At 33.2% G+C, this 7,500-nt stretch overlaps 1 protein-coding gene across 1 annotated transcript in view; it reads right to left on the bottom strand.

Annotated features, from left to right (window-relative positions):
- Nucleotides 1–3,112: 3,112 nt before the first annotated feature.
- Nucleotides 3,113–7,500, bottom strand: part of LOC106869386 (neuropeptide Y receptor type 4) — a 74,836-nt gene continuing 70,448 nt past the window's right edge. The window contains exon 5 of the transcript XR_016239105.1: nt 3,113–3,520. The gene's annotated coding sequence lies outside the window, so the exon portion shown is untranslated. The remainder of the gene's footprint in view (nt 3,521–7,500) is intronic.

Below are 7,500 nucleotides of genomic sequence, written 5' to 3' on the forward strand. Positions count from 1 at the left end.
ATATATATATATATATATATATATATATATATATATATATATATATATATATATATATATATATATATATATATATATATATATATATATATATATATATATATATATATGCATGCGGTGGAGGCGCAATGGCCCAGTGGTTAGAGCAGCTGACTCGCGGTCGTACGATTGCGATTTCGATTCCCAGACCGAGCGTTACGAGTGTTTATTGTGCGAAAATATCTAAAGCTGCACGAGGCTCCGGCAGCGGGTGGCGGCGAACCCTTCTGTACACTTTCACCACAACTTTCTCTCACTCTTTCTTCCCGTTTCCGTTGTACCTATATTTCAATGGGCTAGCCTTGTCACACTCTGTGTCACGCAGAATCTCCCCGAGAACTACGTTAAGGGTACACGTGTCTGTGGAGTGCTCAGCCACTTGCACGTTAATTTCACGAGCAGGCTGTTCCGTTGATCGGATCAACTGGAACCCTCGTCGTCGTAACCGACAGAGTGCCACGATATACATACAGTGAAAATTTTTATGACATTCCCAAAATTCTCCATCTGAGATTCTTATGTGAATGGATGCACACCTTTGGGTGTATGCATCAATAGTCCACCCAACAAACTAACCCAGCCACATATTTACAAACAACAGGAACTCTCTTAACTCAAAAAGTCTTGTCACTTTGTTAGCACTCGGCTTGAGCTCTCTCTAGAAGAATTTAAATTAAACTCAAAGATAACTCATACATATTTATGCGTGTACCATTAAAAGCTATTTTACGTTTTGATTTCTTCCTCTACCATTTATAATTATTTATAATTACATTTTCGCTATGAAGAAAATCACATTTTTTCTGTATATTTGATAAAAACGCTCATTAATGCCGTCTTCAAAAAATATATAAACAAATTTCTTCCATCCTAACGTATACAAACTATCCAATGACCATTTTACGAACACACCTACACGCACATATTTAAACACATCCTTATATATACTGCCGCACATACAATTATACATTTCTATACACATATATAAACATACTCACGTAGACTCATAAAACTTAAACACGAACGTTCCCACCCTAAACAAGTAAACGTATATAATCATAAATCTGCAATGTCATTTCAGTGCGGTTTTAACTGTTAACTTCAGTTTCAGATCACTTAGTTCGTTCAGTTGTAGTAGATTGAAGATTTTAGTGTATTAAATAATGGTAATAAAACCTTAATGACTTTAATATAAGAAACTTTAGTAATAAAAGCTTCGGCATGTTATCTCTTCAAACATCTGAATTATGAAACACATTGTATATTGTAGCTGTTGCACAATTCTTTGCATTCATTTTGTCGTTGTTAAAACTCTACACTAACCACTAGCCTTATTTCTATAAAAAGAGATTCCCGATATGTAGTTTGCCTATTATTAGTAGTTTTAATACATGTTTTTGTGTTTACTAGCAATTTCTCATATTGTAAAAGTTTTATTGTATTCTAATAATCTTAATAATTCAGCAAGGAAAACAAATCACATATTTTATCTTAGTCTGACTTCGGAAAAATATTGCATATTCATATTTGATATTACTAATGGATTGCACATTGTTTTATACCGGGAATAAGAAAGACTTTGCATCATTGAAATATAGGTATGTGGTTAGACGAATGCATGACACATTAGGCAAGTGCCTTATACTATAGCCGCGGGCCGACAAATACCTTGTGAGTGGATTTAGTAGACGGAAACTGAAAGAAGCTCATCGTATATATATATATGGGGGGGGGTGCATGCGTGTGTGTATGTGTGCATTTGCTGGCCTTAAGCCAAAATTTGAAACTATTATTATAATGATTGAATATCAAAATATTTTGTCGTACATCTAGTCACAGAGACTTTATTCTGCTACATACTGTAATGCAAAACAAAATAGTATTATATCGATGATACAGGTCTCAGATATACGACAGAAGACCTCGATGCATAATAATACATATCAATAATTCAACATAAAACAAACGTAATTATTAGTATAATTATTAGTATAATTAATATTTTTATTTTAAAAACAAACAATATTTTAATTAAGCTTAAATTATAGATCTCAGTTTGAGGAATTTCATGGTATCAATCTCATTGCAATGAAGCTTGAAAAGAATAAAGTTATAAGAGTTTGCTTCTTAAATTTGAGGTTGATAATATAGTCCTATATTTTTTTTATAAATATAGTTTTATAAGGGGACTTTTAATATATGTCACCGGCGTCACTGGGGTAAGGAAAATTTTTTTAACGACACCGCTACTTGAAACATTTGACACATTATTAATTAGCATAATTGCATAGCCTGGAAAAAACATGGATTACATGGAAAAATGCAAATTAGAGAAATAATATTCTTAAGATTATAAACCTGGAAAATTCTAGGACAAGTTATTACACTTGGAAAAGTTCAGGACAACTTATTACATCTGGTAAAGTACAGAAGAAGAAAATTTTTACTTAAAATATTGCAGCTAAGAATAAAATTTGGATATTAAAAATTATTTAGAAAAAGGTACATCATTTTGCTAAAATATTGACACATTAGAATACTTAAAAAATGAGAGCCAGAAGTACCAATATAGCTAAAGTTTTCTGCAAAGTAGAATAGTATATATGGTAGGCAAATTCATTATGTAAAAAGTAGGCATTGGATCAAGACTTGGCAATAACTTAAGCAATAACTCAAGCAAATTTTACTGTGAAGTTGTTATTATAGGTAGATTTTACTGTAATACATAACTCATTTTTGTATTATCTTATTTATTGTACTAACTAATTATGTACTACTATTATTCTTTATAACCTATTTTCAAATTTCTTATTATTAATTAATGATTAAAAATGAATTTTTTAAAGTACAAAAATTATTTTGAGTTATTTTTTATTTTTAATAGGAGTAGCAAGTAATAAACAAAATAGAAGTAATAACTTGTATTAAAATTTTTAATTTTAATAAAAACTAACATTTTCTAAATCTAAATATTTTATTTCAAATTTTATCCTTAGCTGCAATATTTTAAGTAAAAATTTTCTTGTTCTCTGTACTTTACCAGATGTAATAAGTTGCCCTGAATTTTTCCAAGTGTAATGACTTGTCCTGTAATTTTCCAGGTTTATAATCTTAAGAATATTATTTCTCTTGCTCGCATTTTTCCATGTAATATAAGTTTTGTATAGTCTGTTGAGTGAAGGCTCAAGGCTCAGTAGTTAGAGAGTGGATCTCACAATCATGAGGTAATGAGTTCGATTCTCGGACCGGGCTGTGTGTTGTGTTCTTGAGCAAGACATTTTATTTCACATTGCTCCAGTTCACTCGTCGCTGGTACCAAGTTGTATCGGTATTTGCCTTTCTCTTGGATAACAATGACAGCGTAGAGAGTGGAGACTGGTATGCATGGGCGACTGCTGTCTTCCATAAACAACCTTTCCTAGATTTGTGCTTCGGAGGGGAACTTTCTGCAATCTCTTGGTTATTCATGACTGAAAGGGGTCTATTGAAAAATTGATTGTTTGAATAAATATATACAATGCATTCATATTTTGTATAGAAAATCTTAAGAAAATTTATAGTGCTTTACGCCAACTCATTATTCAGATTGGCCGCCAACTACAAAAAATGTATACTCATCATAGAAGACCGCATCAGCCTTGAAGGTGTGAGCAATGTTTCTTAAAAGTAAATACAGAAATAAATGATAATGTAGCAACGATGTGTCCAAAAATCTAACACCATTCAATTCTACCATTCTTTTCATATATATTGTTGTGCATTATTTATGGCAGAAACGAGTAGCAAACTTGATTAGAACGAACAGATATGCTGGCAATAATAGTTAACTCCTCTCTATTGGGTTTCCTTATCTTCAGCTACACTGAATTATATAATTGACTATTCTTGCCAATGAATATATATAATTACAAAATAAATAGCAAATTGTGCAAAATAAACATCAAGATCCTAAAATTTGTAGCATGTCAAACATCAGCATAATAAACCAAAATGCCTGACACCCTTTTCATGATAATGTATATATCATGTCATCATGGCCCACAAAACAACAAATTCACCTCTCAGCTCATTGATCGAAAGATAATATAGCTCTTATTGAGTTACATAGTTATCTCTAATAATCTTGGTAAGTACACTTACTTTAAAATTGGGTTCCGAGGTGTATTGTTTCATCCCAGATATTTCGGTTACAAAGTAAGTAGTTGAACTGCTTACTTTCGTGTGATCAAATCATGCAGCTCCATGGTTTCTAATATATATGCTATAAGAAGAGATTCCTCAGAATATCATTTATACACTAACTCAATCTTTCAATCTCTGGACTGTCTTCATCAGTCCGTTGATTATTTCACTAAGGTCCATTGATTATTTTTCGTTAATAGTACAAATATCTTATAGAGAAACTGGAAGGGAAAGGTTTATGCTTTTCGAGAAAAATCAGTGGTATTATTACAGTGAATTAATTTCGATTGAGTTGAGGGCTAACACTATGCCACAATTTCGATTGTCTAAGGTCTAATATTTTGAATTGCAGCATTCATCAATGTCCGGGGAAATTATCATACCCCGATAGTTTTCAGACATTGATTTGAAATTTTGGTACACGCCCAGCAATTTTGGGGGAGTGAGTAAGTCGATTATATCGACCCCTGTATTCAGCTGGTACTTGTTTATCGACCACAAAAGGATGAAAAACAAAGTCGACGTCGACGGAGCTTAAACGTAAAGGCGGACGAAATGTTGTTAATAATTTTGCACGGTGTGCTGGGTCTGCCAGCTCACCACCCAGTTTAAGAAATATTGTCTCCGTAAATGACACCCATGAATCTACCATTGAAGAAGACGTACAATCCATGCGAAAAGTTTCAATATAGTTCCCGCTTACTCAGTTTCACTCACAACTCTTGGCTCACCCCCTTTGTGGAAGAACACTCGCCCAACATACTGCGCATTGACTTTAGACTTGGTACCAGGTAACAGCTAAATGAACTTCTTAACTACACATCCAAGTCAATGCTCAAGTTAACCAGGTTTTGCGAAGGGCACCAATCATCGTTACCGACTCCTTTAAAATCTTTGCAGCTGGTAACATTTTTGGATAATTCTCTTATTATGATATATCAAATAATTAACTACAATCGTTGATGTTTCTGAAACTTCAGTGAAACTAAAATATTAGAAACCATTTCTTTTAAAAAATCAACAATACTGCATAATAGTGGTGAATTCTTTCTGTCAGTTCGTCTTTCTAAAAAACAAATTAGAGTTTCCTGAATCCTGATGATATGATTTTTCATATCACCACTTCATCTCACTACATCAATCAAAATCTCATCCTATTGACGTGTCTCTTGTATATAGCTCTTGTATATATATATATATATATATATATATATATATATATATATATATATATATATATATGTGTGTTTATATATAACGATGACCACTAAAGTGGACATTTAATGTGCTAGAAGAAGATCACATGCTGTGTCTGCTATGACCTAATAGTTCTCAAAAGAAATTCAGCGAAATACCAAACCGTATGCGGCAAGACAGTGAAAATTACATAATAAAATTAAAACATTGTTATTCGTGTACCGGTTTCGGAATTAAAATTCTCTTACCGAGAATATCTGTTCCTCTTCAGCACGAACTGCAAGGAAATTATAATTCTCAGAATCTTATACAAGTTGTTCACCCCTAGAGGCGAACGTGTATATGGTTCTGCTAATTACAACGTACTGGTAAAAATCAAATGTCTTCGTTTTGGCGCGCTAATTCCGGAAATATCTCTGAAGAAAATGGTTACTGCGTAGCATATATCCAATTTGAGAAATTGGTTATGGTTAATCAAATTAAAACATAGGGTAAAAATCAGATATTAATTAATATCGATTTATTACCAGGAAGCTAGCACATTGAAAGAATCAGAGAGATTCAGAAAAAATATCTGAGATCTTAGGGGATTAATGTATATGTTTATATATGACGATGACCACTAAAGTGGACATTTAATATGCTAGAAGAAGATCACATGTTGTGTCTACTAAGACCTAATAGTTCTCACAAGAAATTCAGCGAAATACCAAACCGTATGCGGGCAAGACAGTGAAAATTATATATATATATATATATATATATATATATATATATATATATATATATATATATATATATATATATTTGTGTGCGCGTGTATGTCTCTTTTATTTCCTTTCTTTTATTTATTTCATTCGTTAGGCTTCAGCCATGCTGAGTAAGCGCCTTGAAGGGTTTAGTCAAACAAATGGACCCAAGTACATTTTTTTTAAACCCGGTACTTATTCAATCGGTCATCTTTTCTCGAACCACTAAGGTACGGGGACACGAATAAACCAACACCGGTTGTCAAGCGTGTTGGTTTGTTTAGGAACACAAGGACACACACACATTTTTATACGACGGGCTTCTTTCAGTTTCCGTCTACCAAATCCACTCACAAGGTTGTGGCTGCCTTGGACCCATAGCAGAGGACATTTTGACCAAGGTGCCATGCAGTGGGATTGGGCCCGAAGCCATGTGGTTGGGAAGCAAGCTTCTTACCACACATCCACACCTGCGCTCATTTGTCTAGTTGAATATTTGTGTGACTGTATTTGTATGTCTGTTAGATACAAGTATAGCTGAATGTATAAATCTGTTTCGCAATCTTGAGGTTCCAAGTTTAATCCCACAGCTAGGTAAGGTAGGCAAATGCGTTTAATGCACATATGCAAATTGGACACAGATGCATTTTTCCCTTTTTTTTTTATTTCAGTCTCGATTATATCCGAGCCTTAAGACTGATATTAAGTCGATAGACTCTGTGGTAGTCCGCAGTCGGATGGACTGGAATAACTGTATTTCAAAATGCCAGATTTGTCAAACAGTTTTTCCAGCTGACTCTGCTTAAAGATTACATTAAGTGTTAGTGAAATACTATGCTTGCACTAAATTGTAAGCATAGTATTTCACTGACACCACCTAATATAAGCAGTTTAGATGATCGATCAAAAGATCTATTTGCTAAAGTAAACCACATGCGCATGACAGTGTATACCTGTCTGAAGTCATAAAATTTTCTTCCCGTGTTTTGTAGTAGTTATAACACCAGATTATTGTTTGCGTATCAATGAACCCCTTTATTTCCACTCTCAACTAATGACATTCTCTATTTTCCAAACCGTCTCTAAAAATTTAATTTCTTTAATTATTCTGAAATCTAATCATCAGTTTAAACTCTGAAACGTAGTCATCGTCTGCTATGTAGACGACATAGATCATTACCGTTATTTGTTTGGTTACCCAGTGTTTCATGATAAATTGTTTGATAAAAATAACAATAGAGCGGGTATGGCCAACTTTTTTTTCGAATTCAAATTCCTGCAGTGATTGACATTGACCTTTCTTGTGGGGATCCAAGAATTTGATATAAGGGAT

This window comes from Octopus bimaculoides, chromosome 2 (assembly GCF_046866305.1).
Source record: "Octopus bimaculoides isolate indiv1 chromosome 2, ASM4686630v1, whole genome shotgun sequence".
In the NCBI taxonomy this organism is placed as follows: Eukaryota; Metazoa; Mollusca; class Cephalopoda; order Octopoda; family Octopodidae; genus Octopus; species Octopus bimaculoides.